Source organism: Pogona vitticeps, chromosome 10 (genome assembly GCF_051106095.1).
Source record: "Pogona vitticeps strain Pit_001003342236 chromosome 10, PviZW2.1, whole genome shotgun sequence".
In the NCBI taxonomy this organism is placed as follows: domain Eukaryota; kingdom Metazoa; phylum Chordata; class Lepidosauria; order Squamata; family Agamidae; genus Pogona; species Pogona vitticeps.
In genome coordinates this window covers 11,428,150-11,448,330 of record NC_135792.1, presented here as the reverse complement: position 1 = coordinate 11,448,330, position 20,181 = coordinate 11,428,150, and the positions used below count along the sequence as shown (strand labels likewise).

At 39.5% G+C, this 20,181-nt stretch overlaps 1 protein-coding gene across 12 annotated transcripts in view; it reads right to left on the bottom strand.

Annotated features, from left to right (window-relative positions):
* The window catches only part of ZNF536 (zinc finger protein 536), a 699,351-nt gene that overhangs the window by 411,388 nt on the left and 267,782 nt on the right, over window positions 1-20,181 (bottom strand). For all 12 annotated transcript variants that reach the window (XM_072980786.2, XM_078380344.1, XM_072980787.2 and 9 more), the window contains one exon: window positions 5,175-5,277. The gene's annotated coding sequence lies outside the window, so the exon portion shown is untranslated. The remainder of the gene's footprint in view (window positions 1-5,174; window positions 5,278-20,181) is intronic.

The following is a 20,181-nucleotide window of genomic DNA, read 5'->3' as shown; positions in this document are numbered from 1 at the left end:
TCCAGAGGAGGTATCCAAATAATGCCATAAAAATCACCACTTGTAACTCACTGCATCACACACTATTCACTCTTGGCTCTCCCAGCAACCAGTCTAACACTTGTTTCATTAAGGGGGAAAGAGCTTAGCCAAGAAACAGACCCTTGTCTAAGGACACGGAGTGCGTCATGTTCCTCCCAAATCCCAATCCAAAATTCTATCTAAGTCATGCTTGCCTCCTTGAGTCTAGCAAGCCTCTGACTAGTGCATGTCTAAGCTCATAAGACGTAGTGGTGCTGCCGGTTAAACCACAGAAGCCTCTGTGCTGCAAGGTCAGAAGAGCTGCAGTCGTAAGATTGAATCCACGTGACGGAGTAAGCTCCCGTCGCGTGTCCCAGCTCCCGCCAACCTAGCAGTTCGAAAGGATACAAAATTCGAGTAGATAAATAGGTGCCACCATGGTAGGAAGGTAACGGCGTTCCGTGTCTAAGTCGCACTGGCCACGTGACCACGGAAGATTGTCTTCGGACAAACACTATCTCTATGGGTTGGAAATGGAGATGAGCATCGCCGGACACGACTGGACAAATTGTCAAGGGGAACCTTTATCTTTACCCAAGCTTATAAGGGACAGCGACTGCATCTAGTAAAACTGAAAAGATCTGCTCAGTTTCATTCTACTCATTGATTCAAATCTTGTCATTGCCTCAAATCCTGTTGTGCTGCCACGCAGAAGGTGTAACTTCTGGAGGTAAACTGCCCCAAGATCAGACATTTCCATAGACATTACATCTTGCGTGCTGAATTTCACAGCTCAATGTGCAACAGATGATGTCTACCGAAATGTCTCAATTTCAGGTAATTCACCCCCCAAAATTACACTTTACAGCAGCAAAACAGGATTTCAGCCAGTAAAAGCAAAGAACTTTGTCCTTGCAAAAATGAAATTATCAGCGTATTAGCTTCTGTTACCATTGTTTGAAGGTTTATGGGCACTTTGATGCTTTTCAATCTACTCTAGGTGACAGTATGGGCATCATCATCATCACCATATACATCAGTTAAAACTAGATTAATTAGATGCCAAGGGGAAAAATCATGTAAATAAAATAAATGCTTGGTTACATGGATGATTTCACAACCAGCATGATACATATAAAAAAAATGTAAGATTATCATTAAAATGTTTCTATTCAAAATGTTTCTATTCAAGATCAGAAACGATAAACACTTTTTTGATTAAAAATAAAGTGGCAGAGTAATTTGATTATAGCCTCAATCAGATACCAAATTCTAGAGCAGAGCTATGTCTTTGAAACTACACAACTCTTTGCCTGCATAACTATAATTTGCACATTTGAAATGATAAATTTAAGGTTATCAATAGTAAATCAATTGCAGGTGGTGCAGATAAAACCAGAATGATTCATCATATCAGTACACTGAAAACACAAAGGGGACAGAGAAGCAATGCAAGCTTTTGACTTTAATTTAAATTCAGGTTTTAGGTTTTTCAAGGACAATTCTTTCTGCAAAAGTTTAACATGCACATAAAATCATCCATCAGCACATCTGATCTAAATAACCTAATGATTTTTATTGGTCAAATCTTGAAAGCAAGGTTTATTTTAATGGCGTATGCATTAATTAACCCAACATGTACTATCTTTCAGCATATCTGGCCAAGCACTTTCATTTACACATGCTTATTGTGAAATGTTTGCATTCCCAAGATTTGAAGCCCACACACAGATTATTTCATACTTCTCTTCTGAGCACTTTACAAAAGTTAAAAGAAGTTATTGTTTTTGATTAATGCATTTTTTAAAGCGTTCCAAAAACCAGATGCTCAGAAGAAAACACTGAAGCAGCATTCATACCGAAAGAAGTACTTAAACAGAAGTTATACAGGACTGACTTTTGTTCCCTTTAGGTATCCAGAGAATTATATTTTGCACTTCTGCACAAAAATTACGTGAGTTTTCAAAAAAACATTCTAATAAATGATTTAACTGTATCAATTGCTTTTTTAAAAAAATTAAAATCCCCCACAGTACAAACACAGATATTTGGGGTGGCGTGTTACAGATGGAAGTTCTAAAGCGGCCGTTGTCATCTTTTGATTAAGAAAAGGAAATGATTTCATGAAAAAGACATTCCCTCTTGTGTTGTTTTGTTTCAACTGAGTTTGTATTTTCCACCAAACTGGACATATTTATTGAGTCTCATAAGTTACTTCACGGTTACCAACATCACTGTAATCTCAACAAACTATCTTTTTTCTTGCCAATTATCTAAATATCATAACTATAAAATATCTTAAAACATTCTCTGTAGTGTAAACATCTTAGCTACAAAGCCTTAAGTGTAAACAGTATGATGCATCAGAATGATTTTAAGCGATGTTATAAAAACTGCTCTTAAAAACTAAACAAAAATGTAAAGCTTCCATCTGGTTTATGATTTTTCCACTGCAGAACTGCTGCTGTGTGCCAGTTTACTGAACCATGGCTGGCTGAAGATATTGCTGGGGTCACAGAGACTTGAAAGAACACGACTTTAATGGCTGGGGGGGGGGTTCACCACTTTTTCTTTCATATTCCTTTTCTACATCTTCAGTAGGATTAGGATACTGTACAGCACAGAACGCACAAACACACAGATATGGATGCACAAAACACACACACACACACACACACACACACACACAAATAAAATTCCAGGCAATCAATTGAAAGAAGAACCATTTACACAAAGATTAACGTTTTACGAAAGATATCGTTTAAATAACTATTGTTAGTTCTATGGCAGCAGGGTAGCTAAACAGAAAACCTCCAAACTGAAGTGACTTTTGTCCTTCTTCACAGTCTGTATATATACTGTTAAATACAGTCAGTAAATTGAAGGCAGGGGAAGTGGGAACGGAGATACAACTCTGAGGCTCACTTTGAAAGACTTTATTTGAGTCTGAGGGAATATTAATTTAGAAATCCTGAGGAGTTTCCCTACTGATCCTGGAGACTAGAAGAAGCCACACAGCGTATTTTACTTTTCTAGAGGGAGTTGTTAGAAGAAAATGCAATGCTTAAATAATTTCAGGCAGAGAAATTTATTACCTAATGACCCAATCCAAAGGCTTATTCTGGTAGAGGAAAAACAGATTGTTTGGAATAAGCTGGCTGCAAAATCAGAGTGAATGATGGGTTTGGGGTGCATTAGTCAGCATTGTAACTTCACACACCAGTGTGAGGTTTTATTTCAATCTGATAGGCTGCCTTTAAGGGTGGTAGAAATCATTCATGTTATATAGGATACGGCTGCCTGGCAATTATGCTACCCACCAGTAATCTAAAACCTAACACTCTGGCATTTAGACACCAGAGCAAAGCAGCATTAAGGGCCATCTCATGAGAAGAGAAGACTCCCTGGAAAAGTGTGAAGAAAAGAGGAGAAGGGGATGACAGAGGATGAGATGGTTGGACAGTGTCATCGAAGTTAACAACATGAATTTGACCCAACTCTAGGAGGCAGTGGGAGACAGGAGGGCCTGGCGTGCTCTGGCCCATGGGGGTCACGAAGAGTTGGACATGACTAAACGACTAAACAACAACATACTTCTAGTTAAGCTGTTTACCTCTAATATTGAGATCTCCTCAGACAAATATGTCAAAAGTTAGACTTGCAAATTAAACCCATGCTATGTGTCCAGTGACCAATCGCAAAACAAAGCACACTAAACCCAAGATCTAGAGTTGAGGGAAAGCATGTGCTAGGAAAAACAGGCATATTTCATCATTTGACAGAACGCACACCTCTTCTAAAACCAAGTGCTATCACTTAGTTTGATGTGCACAAACACCCGACCTGATGTATGCAACAATATGCCTGACTGTTTGCCAAAAGACGGAGCTGCTAGTCTGTTTGCTGCTGCTGTCAAGCAACAGAGTCCCATATTTGCAATACTAAGAGGAATCAGGTAACATTAAGGACCAATAGTGCCCCCTCCCCCCGACTGTTTGAAGCTGCTGGATTTTGGTGCAGTCCTCTGTTTGGGGAACTTGTTTGTTGAAGAAAGACTAGGCTGCCTACTGACTAGCTGACTTATTAGCAATCAGTCTCAACTGCTCCCACGCGCAAAGTTTATTCACCTTTACACTGATAGCTCCACTTCATTCTTAAAACCACAGCATTCACTGTCAAAGTATCCATATTCACTTAGGAGTATTTACTGATTTTGAAGAGGGTAATAGAGGACTGTTCTTGACCCATGGAATAAAAGAACCGCACCTCAACAGGTGAGATAATGTGCGAGAAAGACTCTTTAAAACCATTTCACACATTACATTGAGTAGGTGGCCAAAGCAAAGCGGGACCATGTGGACAGTTCTGCCAACTCAACCATGTGTTTGATTGACTATTGGCGTTGCACCTAAGTGTGTGCTACAGTAAATATGCACAGCCCATCTCCGAATGGGTCATATGCTTCGTATGTCACAAGTATTTCTTACATGTTTATTTATTCTTACAGCTTGCTGAGATTTCATTGAAACCACTGGCTTCAATGTACATTTCCTATAAATTATGTATGTCAATGTGTGTGTTTGTGCGTGTGCGTGCAATTGTCTAACTAGACAGACAGACAAAGAGATAGCAAAATCTTCTTGGACACACGGCTCTAATGGTTCACATTAGAGATGGGCAGGAACCGCTGGTTTGGCAGTTGATCCCAGTTCAGTCGGCCCACCACACAGCTGACCTGCGGTTCAGCACCCTGCCCCTTCTGGTGAGCACCCACTTGGAGGCAACACCCAGAGAGGGCGGGACACGAAAGCCAGGCCTTCAAGTGTTCACTCACCAGAGGGAGCAGGATGCCAAACCATGGAGCAGCTGTTGGATCAGTAAATGAACCATGCCAAATCTCTGAACCAGCGGTTCATGCCCATCTCAAGTCCACACGTTCCTGTCAATGATTTAGAATATTCTAAAAGACAGCAACTGCAGCAGAATGTTGGTTCTGTTTTCTCTTATTCAGACAAAGCACAATTCTGGGCAGTCCTTCTAATGTTGACTTCCACCAGAAGAAAAAGTGTGAGTTCTGTGGAAATATGTCCCCCTCCCCATCTTTGCGTATCTCCAAACTGAGAATCAAGATGGACACCAAAAATCTAAAAAACTCCCACATAAGGTTTTCTTACCTGGAACATATAGAAACTGACGTGTCAGTAGTCTGCAAGCATGATCAGACTTTTGGACAAGAGGTTAGCGCAGGCTGCTCAATCACTGCCTCAGTTTTGCCATCTGTAAAAACAAGACGGTAATTAAATGGAGTAAAGCACAAAAGAAATAAAAGCTATTCCTCGCCTAATAAAAAGATATCAGTTACATGAACAGCTTGCTTACCTGTAACTGTGGTTCGTTGAGTGGTCATATGTGAATTCATCTAATTGAGTTTTACGCCCGTGCAGAAGCCCAACTGGAATATTCCAGAATCGCACGGCTGAAACTAAAGCTTTTCACCACCCCCATTATGCTGTCTGCATGCTCCAAGTCACCTCCCGCTTCCTCTTAGTCCTCCTCGATCTGTCGCCCAATAGTCAAGAAAGAAAGCATGGGAGACAGAGGGAAGGAAGAATTGTGCAAACTCACAGATTATCACTTGAAGACACACAGTTACAGATAAGCAGTCTCCTCCTCCTCCTCCTTCTTCTTCTTCATGCTTTTCGTGAATCAGGCAAAGCAAAGCTTTGGGATGACTTATCAAATTCAATATCAGAGGATTGCTGACACACCAAGAAAGATCATGGTCATATCCTGCTATGGAATACACATGTCTACACGCACCAATCCCACGGGGGACATGTAAGATGGAGAAGAGCTATGGAATGAATTCCACCTTGCTTGTTTATATAAAAAAGGACTTGGTATTGTCAGTCACAATCTATACCACCCAACTTCTCACCAGAAGCTTGAAAGCTTTCAAGGCTTTGAAAATAGCTAGGAGTTTGAGACAACTGATGTAATTCTCTCTCTCGAGAAGACCTCTCTGCATAAAAGTGTTCCAGCAGTGAACTCCCCAGCCTAGGTTGCTGACATTTGTGGTAATTAGGATCAATGGCTACAGCTGCTTAAATGGAATGTTCATTGATAGATTGTGTAGAGATAGCCACCATTGTAGTTGCAAAATTAGTTATGAATGAAGTGTGAGTGTTTTGAGAGCTAACCATCTATATAGGGGAATGCAAATTGCAAAATTCATCAAAATTGCTAATTAGTCAATTCGTATTCATTCAAATTGATACCCCTGATGAATATGAATTGATGATTCTTTTGTTATTTTTGATGGAGTGATTTGTTGGGCTATAAAACATCCCCCTAGGCACCTAGAGACACCAAAATTGCAGAGAAGCTTCCTCTGACTCTCCTCTACAATCCTTCCATTTGTGATTTGTCAAGGTCGATGAATCACAAATAATGAATTTGTGGTTTTTTTCCCCTTACGAATGATGAATCAATTTGGTGATTCATTTTTTATACAATCCCTTCAAGTTTGGTGAAGATTGGGTTTTCCCCAAGTTATACACTTTGTGAGTTTATAACTTGGATGTCCAAAACCCAGTCTTCACCAAACTTGGAAGGAGTATATAGGAGAATCAGGGGAAGCTTCTGTGTGCTGAGGAGGCCCTCTTTGTGGGTATATAACTCAGACGTCCGAAACCCAACCTTCACCAAACTTGCAGGACTGATAGAGGAGAGTTAGACCCCTAGTTGGTAAACTTTTCGTTGTTGTTGTTGTTGTTGTTGTTGTTGTTGTTGTTGTTGTTGTTGTTGTTTTAATGTTCTATGCTTTGTCTCTATGTGCCTTGGGGCCATTTTATATGGTTTTAAATGCAAAAAAATGAATCAACAAATTGATTCATCATTCATCAGAAAAAAAATCATAAATTTGTTATTCGTGATTCATCAACCTTGATAAATCACAATTTTCCCAATCTATGCCCAACTCTAGCTGGTAACCTTTTCACTGTTGTTGTTCTGAATGTTCTATACTTACATGTGCTAACTAGGCTATTTATGAAAACAACACAGAACAATGAAAAAGAGAACTGCAGCTAACAATACCCATCATCAGAACTGTTCTATACAGACCAATCATTGTCCCATTCCTGACCACTTGCAGTCTCCAAATGTATACTTATAACTCTCTCACCCCTTTGTGGAAGTGCCTGAAATGAACACAGGAAAAGAACTAAGATAGTCTGTATTCTGTATTGTTTTCCTTCTCCTGAGATCACAAACATGGAATATACCTGTAATATTACATTCTCTCTCTCTCAGTTACACATTAATATTTATTTATTTATTTATTTATTTATTTATTTATTTATTTATTTATTTATTTATTGTTTGTTTGTTTGTTTGTTTGTTTGTTTATTTATTTATTTATTTATTTATTTATTTATTTATTTATTTATTTATTTATTTATTTATTTATTTATTTATTTATTTAACATATATGCTGCCCACACTACCCAAGGTCTCACCTTTCAGATTTTCAGAACATACAAGGCCATAAATTGATGCCTACTTTTCATCCTATTGCAATATGCACAATCTCCTTTTACCCAAGACCTCTTAAGAATCTGTTTACATATAACATTTTAAAAGGCTATCAAAATATGTAATGCATGAATAAGACAATTATGGTTTTGGAAATACATGCTAGCACAATCAGAGAACAAGGTGTAATTCCTTTACACGCACTCAACTGAAAACCGAATTCAACTGAATTCCTGTTATTTAGCACAGTAAGTTGCAACTAGACTGTTGATTTAATGGGCCTACTCTAGTAGGATTTCAGTCAATATTTGGAATAATCCTTAGGGCACAAACTGCTGTACAAAGACGGCATATGTTACGTACTATCAGTGAGTTCGGCACAAAGCAGTAGAAACCAAAGCGTAGGGCATAAAAACAGAGTTTAAGGCACTAATGGGAGAAAGGGGATTAATAGTGAGAACTGTACAATGAAACGTAGAAGCTCATCCATTATGAGGCATGTACTCAAGTATAGCTCAGCTTATACCCATCCAGACCGTTCCTCACTATCTTCTTACTAGACAAGGATGGTCAAGTCTAAACTTATGTTCCCCTTGTGCTTGAACTCCCTACATCATCAAACTTTGTGTGAATGACTGTGAGAGCAACTACACTGCAAAATACTATGGGTATCATTCCATAATTGGCATACTTAAATCTATAATATTTTCCACCAACTACATGATCTACGGCTAAATGTGAATACACCCTCGTCATTCATTGTTTTTTTGCTTTGCCAGAAAGGGCTTCTACTTTTCTGAAAGCAAACCTGTTTGTGTGCTGGGAAGAGAGAAAAGAAGTAAGTAAAGGAATATGAGTGCAAAAGCCAACATACTAGCTTGGAAACAAAACATGAAAGGAAACAGCAGCAACTCAGAATATCCTCAGATGTGAAGTAAATGAATGAGGTGAGGCTATGCTAAGGACCAAGACCAGACATTAGAGACAGCTCACAATTAGAACTGAAAACACATTAATATTGCCGAGAAGTGACTGAGGAAGTCTTTCGGCTTGTGAAATGACTTCAAATGTATCCCACACTTAAGTCCTGAAGACCAGTCCCCAAATAAAGCAATTTTATTTATTTATTTATTGATTGATTGATTGATTGATTGATTATTTGATTTGATTTGATTTGATTTGATTTGATTTGATTTGATTTGATTTATATCCCGCTCATCTGGTAAATCTATACCACTCTGAGCGGCTAACAGGAGCATGTATACAATTATAATAAAATAAATTAAAAATATCAATTAACAGAAAATGACAAAAATCATAAATAATCGTAAATAATAGATAAAGAAGAGAAAATAAATTAAGTTAGATTAGGTGCTGGCAGGAGGGAAGGCCTTGACATAGAGCCATGTTTTTAGTTGAGTTTTGAATGTACCCAGCGTAGGGGCCACGCGAATCTCAGGAGGGAGATTGTTCCAAAGGCGAGGAGCCACCACCGAGAAGGCCCGGTTTCGTATATAAAGCTTATTTATATACAGTAATCTCAAATATAACATATGTTCACTTTGTAACACTTGAAGGTTAGTTAAAAAAATTCCCTTTTCCGATCAGAGTTTATTTGTTTCTGGTCAAAGTGAAAGTCTTCTGTTGTACAGGTAGGAATGAGACATGTTCATCTCCGCATGGGTGTCCTTCTGTGTCCACTATTATCTGGTGTGTTTATATGAATACTTATTTTTGCACAAAGCTACCAAAGATGGGATGCAGGAAGACCTGGGAAATGGATAAAGAACAAGGCTGTGTCTGAGAGGTCCACAGAGGCCCAGACAGAGAGGAAAAAAGCTACTTTTGGTAAGGTTGGTGAAGAGAAGGTTTAACAAAGATGGGAGCACAGCTTTGAGACTGAGGGATAAAAGAGATACTATCAGATGTCGTACAGGGAGCAAAATGAGGAAAGATGATTAATGGAATATTCACTAAAAAAAGGAAATCCTAGAATAAAATGTGACAAAAACGTATTCCACTATTGGCATTGTGGCCTTCCCACTTAATAAATTAATGAAAATGTAAGAATGTGCTTTGATGTAATTCGACTTGTATATCTTGATCTACATGTGTAATTGATTCAATATACCTGGGATACTAGGGTGTTCTCTCTCTCTCTCTCTCATGCACACACACACACATATTCTGTCTCTATCACACATAAACATGCACCCTGGTGTTTTTCAAGGCATATAGGTCCATAAATTAGCTCCAGAAAATTCAGGAACCAACTTACCACGTGCAGTTTTGCCGTGTAAGCTGTACAGAAGTCAGCAAACATCTCCTCATTGCAATTCCCCCAAATCAAGATCTATTTATGAGCTGCAAAGGTATTTTTTTTTTTTACTAATTTCTGTAGTATGTGAGCTCTGCTTTTTTGCAATAGATTTTAAGGTCATGTTCTTGAACATTTGCTGATTTTAGTTTTCAAACTGTGTACTGCACTGAAATTGGCAGTGCACAATCTTAGTTAATTACGCAAGCCATCCAGTCAAGGAACAAAAAAAACCAACTACTTGACAGAATGGATCAAAATGTGTATATATGTATGAATATACAATTCAGAATTTGTGCTGTGTTGGTTACTTCTAGGAGTTATGTGCTATTGTTTGTACTCCTAATTGGATGACTAACTGACCGACACAGCAAAAAATCTGAATTGCATACTCAAGTTGTCAATCAACCCAGTCTTTGCACAACATTGGACGGCTAAAAAAGTGCAACCAATCAGAATGGAGCAGCGTGCAGTTCACATAGCCAATCATAACAGAATGAACAGCGAAGTTTCAACAAAATCAAGAAGTATTCAAAGGAGGAAATCTGCAAACGAGTGTGGAATAACATCCCTGTGATCTGTGCATACACTGACAAAACAAAGAAAAGCAACATCAAGATATTTCAGCACAGGAAACAATTGACTCCTGCACTACCATAACATTGGGAATACTGTACTTCTGGTTATGCACAGGAGGAAATTACAGAAAATGCTGCTTTTCCAATTCCTGCATGGCACACCTCCCAAAAAGTCCATTTTGTATAATCCACGAGTGACTTACGAGATCTATCCTCCTTTGCAACATGGCCACCCTTGGTCCACGTAGAGAATGCTCATTTGTATTTCCATTCCATATACTGGCACCCCAAAACACAATGTAGTTCATGGCAGAAACAGGTTTTGCCCTGAAGCTGATTCCAGCCATCACCATGAATACTGGAGTTGCCAACACTAGGCAAAGATAAGGGGGGAGAGGTTGAAGAGAAAGTATTGAAGGGGAGTCATCAAGGCTGGGAAACTTCATGATGGAAAAAGGGGAAGCAGAAGTTTTAAAGAAAAGCCCTTATAAACTGTGTCTATGCCTTTAAACCTGTGATGTGCTTACATAACCCTAACTGATTCATAGGTAGCAATAGGTAAGAATTTCATTTCTACTCTTTTTTTCATGGGGATATAACAAAATTGGCACAATTCACAGGTAGGAGAAGGTAAATCTGTCAGATTTATCCATCTCTGTTCTCAAGACAGTAACCATTTTGTAGGATAAGCCCAGAGCTGGTTGAATCCTGTAAATACTTGTATCAGCAAGTCATATAGTAGTTTGTCGATAGAATGAATGCCTGAAGCACTAGAAATGTCTGATTTGCATATGGTTTTCATATTTTCCGCTTGTTTGTAAATTAGTTTGCTTTGTTTCATAATTGTCTTCAGGATATAAACTTAACCTTTATTTGCAAGTCTCATTTCTCGAATATCAAGATCTGTTGGAGTGGACACTATCTCTGGAACTTGATTTTGGCTTCATACCATCTGTAACATTCAGTCAAGTAACTGAAACAGGGCTGGTATAGGACCAGCATCCAACCTAAGGGGGGGTAGGCTGACCTGCCACCTCCCCTCGTCCCTCTTATCATTGCACGTCCAGGCTTTCTGGGGCCATCTTGCATTCCACAGCCTGAGGCAATGTAGGCCAGTGTACCTCTGCAACACCACAAACACTGTTCAAAGTAGCTTATAACTTTAAAGTAACTTCACGTGTTATTTGCCAGTGTCATGGCAAAGCAACAGTATCTAGGGACCACCTCACTCAAAATCAAAAAAAGTTGCCAACGTTTGAGATTAAAGAGCAGGGTTTTGTGAAATCATGAGTGGTGTGCCCTTGTGATGTCATGGGGAGGATTCTTCAGCAACAATTGTGAAATGTTGTTAGATGATGGATAGGTAATATAAGGACCCTGTGATGACTTTAAAGGCCAGGTTGTGAATTGTACCTGCAGCAACTCTAGAGCATGCAAAACAATGATTATATCTAAATAGGATGAGCTGAAGCCAGGAGATGGAATGCCAAAATATATGGCTTCCAGGTTGAGAGTGTCCCATTCTCACTGAAAAGCCATTAGCTGTACAAAAGACTGGCTCCCCATCTGTTGAAATGGATCCATCCAGAGGCTAGAGAAGGGGATAGTCACTTCCAACGTACCACTGAATCACTGGACAGACCCAGCCTGCTTCTTTTGCTTAGAGGTTAAAAGTAACCTTTGTCCTGAATAATTTTATTGAACATTTGAACACTCTCATCTTTTCCAAATTAAATATTCCCAACTCTGATTAAAATTGACAATAGGGAAGGTTTACTTCTCCAAGCAGTCCACATGTGGTAGGCTGGGACAACTGATGTTTTAGTGCATGTACAAAAATCAAGGTGTCACATTGCATGTATCCAGACTCATGGAAAGAGAGAAAGCTTGAACAGTAACTACAAATCAAAGGCAAAGCTAGGGAAGGCAAATTTTGAAATAAATAGCTACTGCGAGGGGGGAAAAAAGAAAAGAAAAGTTTTGAAATCTATATACACAAGATATACCAATTACTTGCTATCTCAGTTGCAAATAATCTGCACAAATGAATCGGAGGGACCCTTTTTTCTGTAACCACTAATAAAGTTTTGAGTGGAGGTATTTTTGTGATCTCTTTTTCTCCATCACTATTGTCAGCTTTAGATCTCAAATGCAATTGTAGTTCTAATTATATTTTTAAAGGATCATTAAAATGGCATTAATGACTCAAATCTAAACTTCTAATGCTAACACACAGAATGTCTAAGATTGGCAACGGGTTTCCCCACATGTTTCACTCGGTAGATGTCATATCCGATAACTAGAAACAACATAGCAGAATAGTTATTTCAAACATTCTTTAGTTACATTCTTTAATTATGTGCACTTATGCAAAGGATGGAATAGAAAATACTTCAATCAAGTCACTGCCTGACATGAGTTTTCTTGGGGCCAGCTGCAGGTCTGACTCTCTGGCAGGGTCTAAGCAGTGCTGACTTGCTGGGGTACCCATTGTACCAGAGCAATGTTAAATAGGTACCAGGAACGTTGGCAATTTTTTGTGTCTGAGTCCCAAGTCTGAGTCTTTGGTACCAAGTCCCTATTAAGAACAAGCTTTTTTCCCCAGGAAAAAAGGGGGGACTTGGTGGTTTCCAAGTCATGAGTTCATTCAAGTCATTGGGGGGGGGGAGAGTCGAGTCACTGGTGCAACTTAAGTCCAAGTCCTACAACTCAAGACTCCAGCCCTGACAGGAACATGGACAACCAAACTTTTGTAGGGCTTAGCGTGTTGGACCCGAACTTTGAAGAGGCAGGTGAAAATCTACACTGAACCATAAAACCACCTGGATGACTTTAGGACGGTCATTCTGTCTCTCAGACTGACTTTCCTCAGAGCAACATACACTGCTGTGAAGTTGCTGGAATTCTGTTGGAAGGAATACAAGCAATAAGTGCTAATTAACTGAATAATTAAGAAGGCAGATAGATCCAGTGTTATTCAGCCTAGCTGCCATGTTCAAGAAAACCACAAAAACAAGATGGAAGTCAGGCAAGTACCAGAGACCCATGCAAATGCCCATGGATGTCAAGAATCTGCATTGATTCCCATCATACATTTGTGGTATCAATAGCATTAGATCTTTGTTGTTGTTTAGTCATTAAGTCATGTCCAACTCTTTGTGACCTCATGGACCAGAGCACGCCAGGCCCTCCTGTCTTCCACTGCCTCCCGGAGTTGGGTCAATTTCATGCTGGTCGCTTCAATTACCCTGTCCAACCATCTCATCCTCTGTCATCCTCTTCTCCTTTTGCCCTCACATTTTTCCAACATCAGGATCTTTTCCAGGGAGGCTTCTCTTCTCATGAGATGGCCAAAGGATTGGAGCCTTAGCTTCAGGATCTGTCCTTCCAGTGAGCACTCAGGGTTGATTTCCTTCAAAATGGATAGGTTTCTCTTTGCAGTTCAGGGGACTCTCAAGAGCCTCCTCCAGCACCACAATTCAAAAGCATCAATTCTTCAGCGGTGAGCCTTCTTTATGGTCCAGCTCTCACTTCCATACATCGCTACTGGAAAAACCATAGCTTTGACTATGCAGACCTTTGACTCGTGGCACAGTGGTTAAACCGCTGTACTGCATCTAAAACTGTGCTCACGACCTGGGGTTCAATCCCAGGTAGCCAGCTCAAGGTTGACTCCACCTTCTATCCTTCCGAGGTCGCTAAAATGAGTCCCCAGCTCGCTGGTGTGTGTGTGTGTGGGGGGGGCAATGTGTAGCCTGCATAATTACATTGTAAACCGCCCAGAGAGTGCTTGAAGCACTATGGGGTGGTATATACGCAGCACACTTTGCTTTGCTTTGTCAGCAAGGTGATTTCTCTGCTTTTTAAGATGCTGTCTTGGTTTTGTCATCGCTTTCCTCCCAAGAAGCAGGCGTCTTTTAATTTTGGGGTTCCTGTCACCATCTGCGGTGATCATGGAGCCCAAGAAAATAAAATCTGTCACTGCCCGAAGAAAGTAAAATCTGTCACTATTTCTAATATGTATCAGCATTAGATCTGATACACATTAAAAAGGATAGGAGAAGATAACAAAATTGGTCCAAAGCAAATATTAATTTGAAGAAATGGATGAGGCAGTCCCCAGGCATCAAATAATTTATGGCATGACCCATCTCCTTCTTACACCTCTAATCCCTTGTACACGGCCCCACCCATCCTCTCCCTACCAGGCAACTATCCACTGTGTGAGATGAAATGTGCCAGATTCTCATGTGAAATGTGCTCCACTCCAGTGGCTCATTCTTCTATCCGTCACATCTGACATGCTGTTCTCTCAAGAGTGCTTCATGCGCAAGAAAACAGTTGGTGTTATAAACTTTTCAACTGCAAAAATAAAGTCAATAGTAAAAACACACCAAAAATACCCAAAGCCACCAATAATTCTTGCAATCAGAGCTGCTCTGATGTTATCTCTGATTTGTTGGGATCTTTCGGGATGAAGCTGTATGCCTTTTGAATAGCATTAGCTTTAGCATGCACAGTACTGGCAAGTGCTTCAGTATAAAATAACACGATCAAATGCTTTAGGTGGAATGCAGACTGTGAGAAACTACTGGGAAAAAAATGACCCCCAAAAAAACCTTGATGAAGGGACCACGGACAATCTCCATCAAGCAGACAGATCGAAAACTATTTTTAAAGGTCATAAATTAGGTAGTCTCTTAAATGTAATTCAATCATCTACTTTTAAAGTACCTAGATTGTATTAGTTGTCCCGTGCATTTTACAAAAACAGAGCTCCATTAACATTATTCACTTATAGTTTCCATCTATAAGGAGATATTCCGCTCAACCAGCTTTAAATAGGTTCTTTTTTTTCCCCCTTCTGAAATTGCCATTAAGCATATTTTTACTGCAAGGGCAAAGTAGGCACAGGATTATGCCTGACTCCATGCAAAGGATAGATTTTCAGCGAGCAGAATCACATTCCTATGAAGTAAAAATACTCTATATAAGCCGATTGTTTCTATCCTCGCTCACTAAGGTCTCGCCTCTGATCTTTAGCATTACATGCAGGTAGTCCAGGAATGGATGAACAGGGCGCCATGTTCCTGCAGATAGCATCCAGCTTCTTCTCTTTGGGGATTTAAGATTACATCACACATTTACGGATTTTAAAGTATTGCTTGGGAATTCACAGCAGTTTTTTTCCCCTCTGGCTTCAAAAATATCTGCAAGTCACTGTCTTCTTTCCACAGATCTGATCATAAACCTTCATGAGGTTTAATATAAACACACCATTTCCAGCAAAATGCTGTTCTACTAACGGTAAAAGCCATTGTTTGCCTAAAATGACTTCCCAGAGCAAAACTACTTGCCATCTAGTCAAAGCTTGAGAAAACAGTACAGTTTTATGAAGATGGCAGATTTACAGCCTCCCGGATTTGGGCAAAGGGAAAACAACTACTGGTGGCTTCCAGATTCTGGTACCCAGGCTTTCACATGCATCTATACTTTTTATCACCTGTTAACACAAATCTCGGTTCCATTAGCATTTATTTTTATGTAGACGAAACAATTCTGAATTGTTCTCTCTCTTTTTAAAGCTGTCTTCCCTTGGGTGGGTTTGGAAAGCAGTGTGTTCCCCCCCCACTCCAATTTGGGTTCCCATTGTTTTAATTTTCTCTATTGCACACATGTGTTGTTACAGCACAGCAGGCTTACTTATCAGAAACATCTGGGGTGCCCATGCTGTGGGAGGAGGTCAGCGCTGCTTCTACTGCCTGTCTTTATTAATTTATTAAACTCTAGTTTGCTGGTGGTATAATCTTGGAACATTGTTAGAGGGCACAGGTTAGGTTCAGTAGCAATTCTCTCCGAGCAGCAGCACCAGTGGTACTGTTTGAGTTAGAAGGAAAGCTGCTGCTTCTTTGATGAATCACAACGCAGAATGTTTAGCTGCTCAAGAAATATGAGTGCATAGTTTTAGATGGATGTGAGCTCAGTAAAGTACACATACGCTAGGAACCTTTTTTCTGCTGCTTTAAAAAAAAGCAATACTTTCAAATCTAAGCTATAAAGATGCAATGAGCTCTAATATCTGTCCACATTATCCAAACACCCTTATATCTTTCTTTGCAAACAACACTTCAGTAGTTTACTTTCCCACTACCTTCAAATGCAGACAATGTTGCTGCTGTACAGTTCACACTATTATTTTAGTTGGAATTAAAGAACCATATAGTTAGGGGCTATTCTGGATTTCTTATATATATTCAGAGCAATGGTCTTCAACTGGTGATTTGTGACATAGTCTGTCAGGTCACAAATGGTACCCACTACTATGATACATATGTGTAGCAATAAATGATAAAGTTAATGGATATTTATGCCAAAGGCAGGTCTTTGTACAATGTCATTTTTGAAACTGATTAATAGATATAGTGATGTTATATCCAACTATTCCTGACAAGGAGGATAAAAATGTTGATGAACAACCATGCTTAGAACTATCCAAATTAGCTCATAATTCCAAGGAAACTGCAGTAAACTATTTTGTACAAGGTCAGACATTTTTGTCCATCTAGGTCAACACTGCCTATTCTGACTTGACAGTGGTTCTCCTGGTCATTCTCAACGTAATCTGTTGAAAAGAAGATACCATAGAACTCATGACACACATCCAGACATAAACTGTGTAGACCAGCTGTAGTTTGAAAAACTATAATTCCAATTAAATACTCTGAAAATTCCCAAGGTTTCATTTACTTGTCATTCAGAATTGATCTCTACAGATGTGTAAACCAGACAGCATGGTATTTGGTCATAAAGTAGTACAGAATTCTGGTGTGGAAATGTTTGCTTCACTGATTTACCACAAGAAATGTCTCTTGATTGCAGAAAAGTACCATGCCTGGAAGAAGCATTGTGATCTAGTCTTTCCCTCAACGAACTAGTTTTCACATGCATAGAATATATTTTAATTCTGCGAAAGAGCGGTTCAAACATGCAACCCCATAATAGGCATATTACATGGTCCTGTTGATCATATAGGCTGACTCACAGTGGAAATAAAGACCATCAAATCCTGGGCACATTGGTACGATTATAAACTCAAAGTGGCTGGTATCAAGTTTATCCTTTATTATACATCATGCGCATAAGAAGTGTGGTTATTAATCTTTTAGAAAGGGCCACACTAGTGATCAGTGCTACAAAATGGTAGTACCATAAATAATTCGGGGCCAAAACCTAAGACCAGGAGGTCTGTCAAATATCAAAGGGGTGGGGCAGGGAAAGGATGAAAGGACCAGGAGCTGCTTCCGGGCAAGCTGTTTGTGGAAACAGGCAAAGGGAAATCTCAGTAAATGGGCAAAGCCTAGCTAAGCAGCCAGTACTTACATCCAAGGCAAGCCCATTTCTGGCAGCCAAACAAGAAGTAAAATGCACCCAGCATCTGTAGCCGCCTTTTCTACCAATGCTCACATCCTACACACAAAACCTAAATTGGTTGTTGTGGGTTTTTCGGGCTTTTTGGCCGTGTTCTGAAGGTTGTTCTTCCTAATGTTTTGCCAGTCTCTGTGGCCGGCATCTTCAGGAACACCAGCAACCATTATGCCAGACTGCACAAGGAAGCCATTGAAATCCACAAGCACCAGCAGAACTTCAACAAAAAAGAGGAAAGTTTGAAACTCAACGAAACTTGGCTTCCAGCTCTGAAAAATACAGCATACAAAAAAGGTCAACGACCTCTACCCAGCCACAAGGAGGGGGGATCACTACACACAAAAGACCAGCTCATGACACCCATCAATCACAGTGACAGATAATCTCTTCTCCTTTCACAACAATACACCCACACAAGACACACGGATCACCCATCTCCTGAATAGGACAAAAGCCTATCTCACCGCCATAAATACTCCACTCCCAAGCAAACTACACCAGAGCACAGAGTGCTGTCCTCTGAAGATGCCGTCCACAGAGACTGGCGAAACGTCAGGAAGAACAACCTTCAGAACACGGCCTAAGAGCCCGAAAAACCCACAACAACCATTAGATCCCGGCCGTGAAAGCCTTTGCGAATACATTAAAACCCAAATTTTCTCTTCCTTTAGAAATGCCCTGGGATTTAGCTCCTCACCAGTAGACCAGGGGAAGCTCAGCAGTTCTCTGAAACTTCACCCAGCACTCTGGCAACCCTACAATGCATTTAAAAAATAACATTGTGGTTAATAACTTACGAGTGCTGTCCACTAACTAGAAATGTAAGTACAGTAAACTGAGAAGAAAACAAATGTTAGTTTAAAAAAACAGTCTTAGAAAACAAGGAAAATAAGAAAAACTAGTATTCAACTTAATTCTGTTGCTCTTAAAAGGTTTGAATTTCAAGAGTCTGCTCCAGCTACAAAGATGAGCATGCTAATGTAAAAAGTTTCACTAAGTTCCCTCTTTTGGAAACAATTTGTCTGTACATAAAAAGGGAGAGAAGGATGGAATTAAGCCATAAGTACTGTAGGTATAAACACAAACAGCTTTATTGCAGGGGTTTCCAGAACTCCCAAAGACTCCTAAGATTGATTCAGGGAATAATTATAGCAGAAAGATGTCATGTGATTTTTGTCACTGATTTTTTCCATGCAAAGACTGTGTGCATGTGCATTCAATTCAAAGTTCAAATTGAAGACTGATGTGGAGAAAATTATGAGTGAAAAATCAAAAACACAGCCATTGGGTACATCCCAATTCCCACATGAAATTCTGATGAACTAATCACAGCAACACTAAGCAAAAAAAGTTAACATACAAATAGCTGTTCTTAGCCCACAAATGGAACTAACTCTTTTTGTAATTTTATTGTGCCATCTCATGTACAACAAGACATGATCAGAAATGAACTTTAGGCTGAAATTTACAAGTGAAGCATCAACATAAGGGTCCCTCAACAGCCGTTTCAGAAACAGCTTGAAATTTTGATTAGATATACACACCACACCCACATTTTCGAAATCCTCCACAAGATTAAAACTGTCAGAGGCACTGCTGTCACCATCATCATCACCTTCACCGTCACTGTCCCCATCATGAAAAATATTTATCTGAACTATGTTTCCTGGAATGAACAGGGCAGGTATCCATCCACTTTCTAAATCAGCAGCAACAGTGTGGTACTCTTGTTCATCATTAACAGAATTATATGTTCTGAAGATCTTGATTTCTACCTGATTAAGGTGCATGAGCTAATAAATACGCCAACAGAAGGACTAAAAGTACTGGATCCATAACAAGTGATTGGAAAAAAATGTACTGCATTTGATTCTTTCATTAAGAGAGCTGTACAAATGTACCACAAGAAAACAAGAACACTTTAAATATAGCATACTTTAATTAAGACCTTAAGTTAAATCTAATGAAACAGTCATGATTGTGAAACTTTCCCTCCATTTTTTACTATGGCAGTGTAAAGTCTGCATTTTGGCAGAGGCATGTGGCCTTACCTCTCTCTCTCTCTCTTTACACACGCTGACAAGCAAGATGGAGTTTGGGGGCCCTGAGTTATTAAACGATCAACCCACCAGTTCCAAAAGCTACAAACCACAAAGCATAAGGCATTTGTGGAACATTACTTCGCTCTTGTTTTGCAATTTTTTAAAAAAAATAAAATTTAAATTACGCAATCACTTTGAGAACTTAATTTAATCTATGAAGCCATTTTTCTTTTCTTTTTTCGTTCCAGCACAGAATTATCAGAGGAATGGCTGTCTGCTTAAA